This window comes from Meriones unguiculatus, chromosome 3 (assembly GCF_030254825.1).
Source record: "Meriones unguiculatus strain TT.TT164.6M chromosome 3, Bangor_MerUng_6.1, whole genome shotgun sequence".
Classification (NCBI taxonomy): Eukaryota; Metazoa; Chordata; class Mammalia; order Rodentia; family Muridae; genus Meriones; species Meriones unguiculatus.
Window position 1 is genome coordinate 84922846 of NC_083351.1, and position 6851 is coordinate 84929696.

Consider the following 6851-nt stretch of genomic DNA (forward strand, 5'->3'; position numbering starts at 1 on the left):
CTATTGAAAATTTTTTTACATTAATTAGAGTTTATTTACTTTGTATCCCAGCTGTAGCCCTCTCTTGCATTCCCTCCCAATCCCATCCTCCCTCCCACATCTCCTCCCTGTCCCTCTCTAAGTCCACTGATAGGGGATGTCCTCCTCCCCTTCCATCTGACCCTAGCTTATTAGGTCTCATCAGGACTGGCCACAATGTCCTCCTCTGTGGCCTAGCAAGGCTGCTCCTCCCTCGGGGGGAGGGAGCAGAAAGGCAAAGAGCCTGCCACTGAGTTCATATCAGAGACAGTCCCTGTTCCCCTTATTGGGGAAACCCACTTGGATGCAAAGCTGCCATGGGCTACATCAGAGCAGAGGTTCTAGCTTATATCTATGCATGGTTCTTGGCTGGAGAATCTGTCTCAGAAAAGACCCCTGTGCCCAGATATATTTGGTCCTTATGGCACTCCTGTTCTCTCTATGTCTTACTAACTCCCCCTTCTTTCATATAATTCCCTGCACTCTGCCCAAGGTTTGGTTATGACTCTCAGCATCTGCTTTGATACATTGCTAGGTAGAGTCTTTCAGAGGTCCTCTATGGTAGGCTCCTGTTCTGTTTCTTGTTTTCTTCTACATCCAATGTCCATCCCATTTGTCTTTATAAGTGAGGGTTGATCATCTTATCCTGGGACCTCCTTCATGTTTAGCTTCTTTATGTGTACAGATTTTAGTATATTTATCCTATCTTATAAGTCTAGTATCTACTTATAAGTAAGTATATGCCGTGTGTGTCTTTCTTCTTCTGGGATACCTCACTCAGGATGATCTTTTCTAGATCCCACCATTTGCCTGCAAATTTCATGATTTCTTTATTTTTAATTGGTGAGCAGTATTCCATTGTATAAATGTACCACAGTTTCTGTACCCATTTCTCCATTGAGAGACATCTGGGTTGATTCCAGGTTCTGGCTATTAAGAATAAAGCTGTGACCCAGTTGGACATCAGGCGCGGTTGGCTACCCAGAGGCTATTTAAGCTGTGGGCTGGCTTTCCCCAGGGTCAGATGATTGTTTAAGGTTCCTGAATAAACTGCATTGAAAAAAAATAAAATAAAATAAAATAAATCTTTTAAAAGGGCCACAATGAAAAAAAAAACAAAAAAACAACCAGTGCTCTTAACCTCCTATCCAACTTTCCAGCACCAGATATTTAAAAAATAATTCTAATGTGATATGCATTGCTCAAGTATTAAATGAACCCAGAAGGTCAAAAAAAAAAAAAAAAAAAAAAAAAAGAATAAAGCTGCTACGAACATGGTTGAACAAATGTCCTTGTTGTGTACTTGAGCATATTTTGGATATATGCCTAGGAGTGGTATAGCTAGAGTCTGTTCTTAAGGGTTTAAACTTGACTAAAATAGCAGTTAAGTGGGCTTTCTTTCAGTCTGGGGACTTCCAGGCAATGCATCTTCTCTTTGACTATTTAGAGCATTGAGCATGCAAAAAATGGATTACTTCTTTCACCTTTTTAGATGAGTCCACTCATCATTTTAATTTAAACAATAAAATGTTTCAACCTTTAGATTAAAAAAATCTGATAAGGGAAAGAAACAAAATTTCACCTATATCCAGTTATAGTAATAAGTGAGTTACTAATAAAAATGCTGGTGAACTGTTTAAATGTCACATCAGACATTTGTATTGACAGCCCTTTAAGATCTGTATTTCATAATGTGCTTTTCAAATGAGATGTTGGCATTGATCTATTAAAGAAAGTGCAAGCAGACTATCAATGTAGATGCTGAGACTTATGGGCAACCTTTGGGCAGAGTACAGGGAATCTTAGGGAAGAAGTGGGAAACAGTAAGATCTGGAGAGGACAGGAACTCCACAAGAGGAGCAACAGAACCAAAAAAATCTGAGCACAGTGGTCTTTCCTAAGATTGCTATTCCAACCAAGGACTATGCATGGAGATAACCTAAGACCCCTGCACAGATGTAGTACATGGCAGTTCAGTATCCAAGTGGGTTCCATTGTAATAGGAACAGGGACTGACTCTGACATGAACTGATTGGCCTGATTTTTAATTACCTTCCCCTGAGGGGAAAGCAGCATTACCAGGCCACAGAAGAAGACAACTCAGCCACTCCTGATGAGACCTAATTGACCAGGATCAGAAGGAAGGAAAAGAAGTCTTGCCCTATCAGTGGACTTGGGGAGGGGCATGCATGCAGAGGGTGGAGGAAGGAAGGGTTTGGGATGGGAGGAGGGAGAGGACCACGGGGGGATACAAAGTGAATAAAGTGTAATTAATAAAGAAAAAAAATGAATAAATGAAAAAAAAAAGAAAGTGCAAGCTAGGAAACTCAGTTGGAAGTTGTTTAGTGGAATGGGGATGAGAGTGCTGAGAGGCCCTTATGGATTTTGCGTCTGAGTTTACCCACGTCAAGCTCTCGTCGCCATTCTTCCTTAACTTCTCACTGCTGAAAGACTAATGTGGCCAAGGAATCATTGAAGAAGACAGGCTCTATCTTTAAACTAGTGAAGCTCTAAGAAAGGCATTTCAGTATTTCATAATTTTTCATTGTTTCATAGTAATTGCAGATTTATGTAGTTTAGTTTGATATTCAAACCCATGCACAATGTATAGTGGTGAGATCAGAGCAACTGGTGCATCTCTCATCATAGGAAATATTTCTTATTTTTTGTTGGAAATATATGAAATCTATTCCAATAGCAATTTGTAAATAAAAGATTAATTATTATCAACCATAGTTACCCTATATTGCCATAGAACACCAGAAGTTAATCCCCTATCTAACTGCAACCTTGCTCATTCACCCACAACCCCAGTCTTAGCTAAGCACAATTACACTTTCTTTTCTGTGAGATCAACTTTTTCAGTTTTCACACCTAAATGAGCACTTGTGATATTTGTCCTTTGCCCAACTTACTTAAAATAGTTTCCCTTTAACCCATCCATTTAAGCAAATGACAAGATTTCAGACTTTTATGCTGGAATAATACTACCCTGTAAATAATTAATTTTTTGTAGATCAATTTTCTATTGATGGACACCAGATTTCCCATGGTAGGTATTTTGTATATCTGCATTTACCATTTTTTGATATGTATCCCAAGTGAGATTTCTAGATTATGTAGCAATTCTATATATTTTTTTGAGAGGCTTCCACACTCTTTTTCAGGGAAAGGTGAGGAAAGGGAGAAGAAAGAATCTTTTGTATTCCAGGCTGGCCTTGACTTCAGTATGTAGCAACAGATACCCTTGAACCTCTGAAACTCTTGCCTTCACCTCCAGAGTGCTGGGGCTAAAAGTGTGTACTACCAAGCCTGGTTTGTGTGGTAACATGAATTGCACACAGCACTTTGTGCATGTTAGGAAAAGATTCTACAAACTGAACCACAGCCCAGCCCAAGATAGACTTTCTATTGTACTCAACTGGAACACACATGTGTGTAATTTAACAATGAGTGATTCATATTTGTTATCCAAATAACAAGCAGAATAATAAGCAGAGGAAAAGATGAGTGATGAAAACAGAGCTGGAGACACAATTTGGCAAAAGGATTGTTGAGAACTCCCATTAATATGACAGCTGTAGTATGCTAGTGACACAAAGTCCAGTCCGAGGATTGTTCAATGTTCCTGAATAAACTGCATTGAAAAAAAAAATATGACAGCTGTAGCATTTTCTAACCTTCATTTGTTCATTGCATGGCATTTGTAGTGCCCTTACATAGCACCACCCATCTTTGGTTGGTTGGTTGGTTGGTTTTTGGGCAGCCAGTACAGAGGTAAGAGAAGACTAGTTACTTACTTTTTTTTTTTTTTAGAAATTTGGGCTATCAACATAAGTAGTTAAATTTAGCCAAAATCTCACCAACTTTTGATTGCCACTATCACTGATTTGTTGGGCACCATTTCACATGAGATGCAGAGATAGATGTGTTGGGCACACTGACTAGATGCCATGCCTTGCAGGTGTAGCTAATCTTTCTCACAAATGAGTGTTCTAGCCCCCTTAGTGTTAAAGAACATACATGGTAGAGCTGGAGTATGAAGTCAGGCCTATCTGTTTCCACTACTGAGATTTCCTTGCCTACTTCATCATAGCAAATATGATGCAAAATAATTTGCAAAACCCAGGATTATACATGGAAAATAAAGATGCCTTGGAAGAATAAACAGAATGAGATCACAATCAAGAGAATATGGAGCTAGACAATAAATCACCACTTGCATGTTTCTGCTAGATTGCTCCAGCATCCTTATTTTTCAGAATATTGTATTGGATGGTTTTGTGTGTCAACTTGACATGACCTGGAGTCACAAGTGAGAAAGGAGCCTCAGTTGAAGAAATGTCTTCATGAGATCCAGCTGTAAGGCACTTTCTCAATTAGTGTATCAATGCAGGGGAGCTCAATCTATGTGGGTGGAGCCATCCCTGTGCTGCTGGTCCTGGGTTCTATAAGAAAGTAGGATAAGAAAACCAGGGCAAGCAAGCCAGTAAGCAGCATTTCACCACAGCCTCTGCATCAGCTCCTGCCTCCAGGTTCCTGCCCTCTTTGAGTCATGACTTTCTCTACCTATGAACATCAATGTACACGAGTAATTCAAAGAAACCCTTTTCCTCCCAATTTGCTTTTTGGTGTTGTTATTTCCTTGCAGTAATAGAAACCCTAAGATAAATATATTTGATAATATAAAAACTACTGGTGTGATGATGGAAGCTAGCTCAGGTAGTACAGTCCTTGGTGCTCTATTCTGGGGACTTAGTCAGCAGCACCCACATAATTACTCATCACAATGGGGAGATCAAGACATGATGTTCTTAAGGTTCACAAGGGACATTGTATCAAAAAATAAGGTAGTGGGGCTGAAAGGGGGGTCTGTCTCAGTGGTGAAGACAGCTTACTGCTTGTGGTAGTTTGAAAGACATGTCTCCCATAGTCTCAGGTATTCGAATACTTTGTCTTCAGTTGATGGCCTGGTTTGGGAAGGCTTAGGAAGTGATGGCCTTGTTGGAAGGATAACATCCCTGGAAGTAAGCTTTGAGGTGTCCAAAGCCTTTGCCATTCCCCGTTCACTCTCTGCTTCTTGCTTGTGGTTTAAACTCTGAGCTCTCGTCTCCCCAAGCTGCCAGGCCTGCTCACTGTCACACTTCCCTGGGATGATGGTGATGGTCGCTTATCCTTTCATAGCTATAAGTTCTTCCTTGGGCATGATGTTTAATAACATCAAAATAACTAATATACTGCTGTTGCAGAAGATGCATATTTGGTTCCTAGTACCCAGATGTCTGCTTACAAGTATCCTTAATGACAGTTCTTGGAGATAATATGTCTTTTTTTTCTGTTATTCTCAGACACCAGGCATCTATGTGGTATACATATGGACATACAGGCAGAACACTCAAAAATATAAGATAAAATAAAGTAAATAATAAGAAATAAAGTAGAGAGTAACAAAAGAAGATGCCTGACATTGACCTCTGGCCTTGATGTGCACACAGATACACACTACCTACATATACATGTGCACATAGCCACAAAACATATAAGTGTGTGTATACACATAATTATTTATATAGCCTCTCACTTGATGCTAACATAAAGTTAATAAATTTAGGTAAAACATTCAAATAATTAGAGACAGATTGCATTTAGCACCATCATGTGAAAATATATATGAATGTAATGAGTGGTATACTTTGAGGTAGAGATTTTAAAATAAGCAAAGAGAAATTGTTAACTATTAAGCAGGTGATAGCAAATGTCTCCTTTATGAATATTCCTGTGAATTTAAAAATCTATTCATCTTCTCTTCCCTTTCTCATTATATCTTACATTGATTTCACAGTCTCTTCATAATTACTAGTTTCTCTCATTGGTTGGTAAGGCAATTAGTACACACAGACACACAGTAGCACTCTTTAAAAATAGGAATTCTTTTCTCTTAGAAACAATACTCAGTCCATTCAGTCTGCTAAAAATTTTAGAAATGTTGGCACAGAAACACTCCTGGCTTTATAGTCTTTGCCAGTAAAATAATTTCTGACTTCAATGTTTTTTCTTTTAAATGACAGCTTACAAATCATCTATAAAAACCAGTTATTTGGTCTGCGATTATTTTTAAGCTCCCAGAAGTGCTTACAATCTTTGCTTTCTGCTGTATATTTTTCCAGTTTTCCTCCAGACAGTTGAAAGTCATATTTGTAATGAGAGATCAGTGGTAGAATTTTTGCCTAGCCTGACTCTGGCCTCAATCTTCTTGCAATGAAAAAGGTATCATGATAATAAAGGAACAAGAAGCCACAACTGTGTTAAAGAGTTGGTGATGTGGTATGTGGAGAAAAAACACAATAAAAATTTAGTGTCTTGTTTCCAAGATCAGACCTCTGTACATCAACAAGATCGTTTTGTCCATGTGTGAGAACAAATGACTAGGTTTACTTTTTTTTTTTCCTCCAGTAGCCATGCTATGAAATGTTGTCACAATGACTTCTAGAAATAAGTGCAAAGCAAACCTCAATCTCTCTTTTGAATGGATAAATTTCCAGAGTTTTCCTGGCTCCAACACATTTCCAAGAAGCACTGCATACATCTTTTGCTAGGTGGGTGCCTTAGAGGGTGACCATTCAGCTTACATTGAGATATGCCTTATGCTGTTCCTACAGTCTGAGAGGCTCCATTAATGTTATCAAAGACATTTCATATCTCCTGTGACAAGACTAGGGGATGAGAGATGAGACTTTTCATCAACCAAGGGAGTAGAAATTTTAGCAGGTTATAACTCCAGGGTCACTGCACTTGGAAAGAAAGGACCAGCTCAGACAGTGTGTCACTCCCAC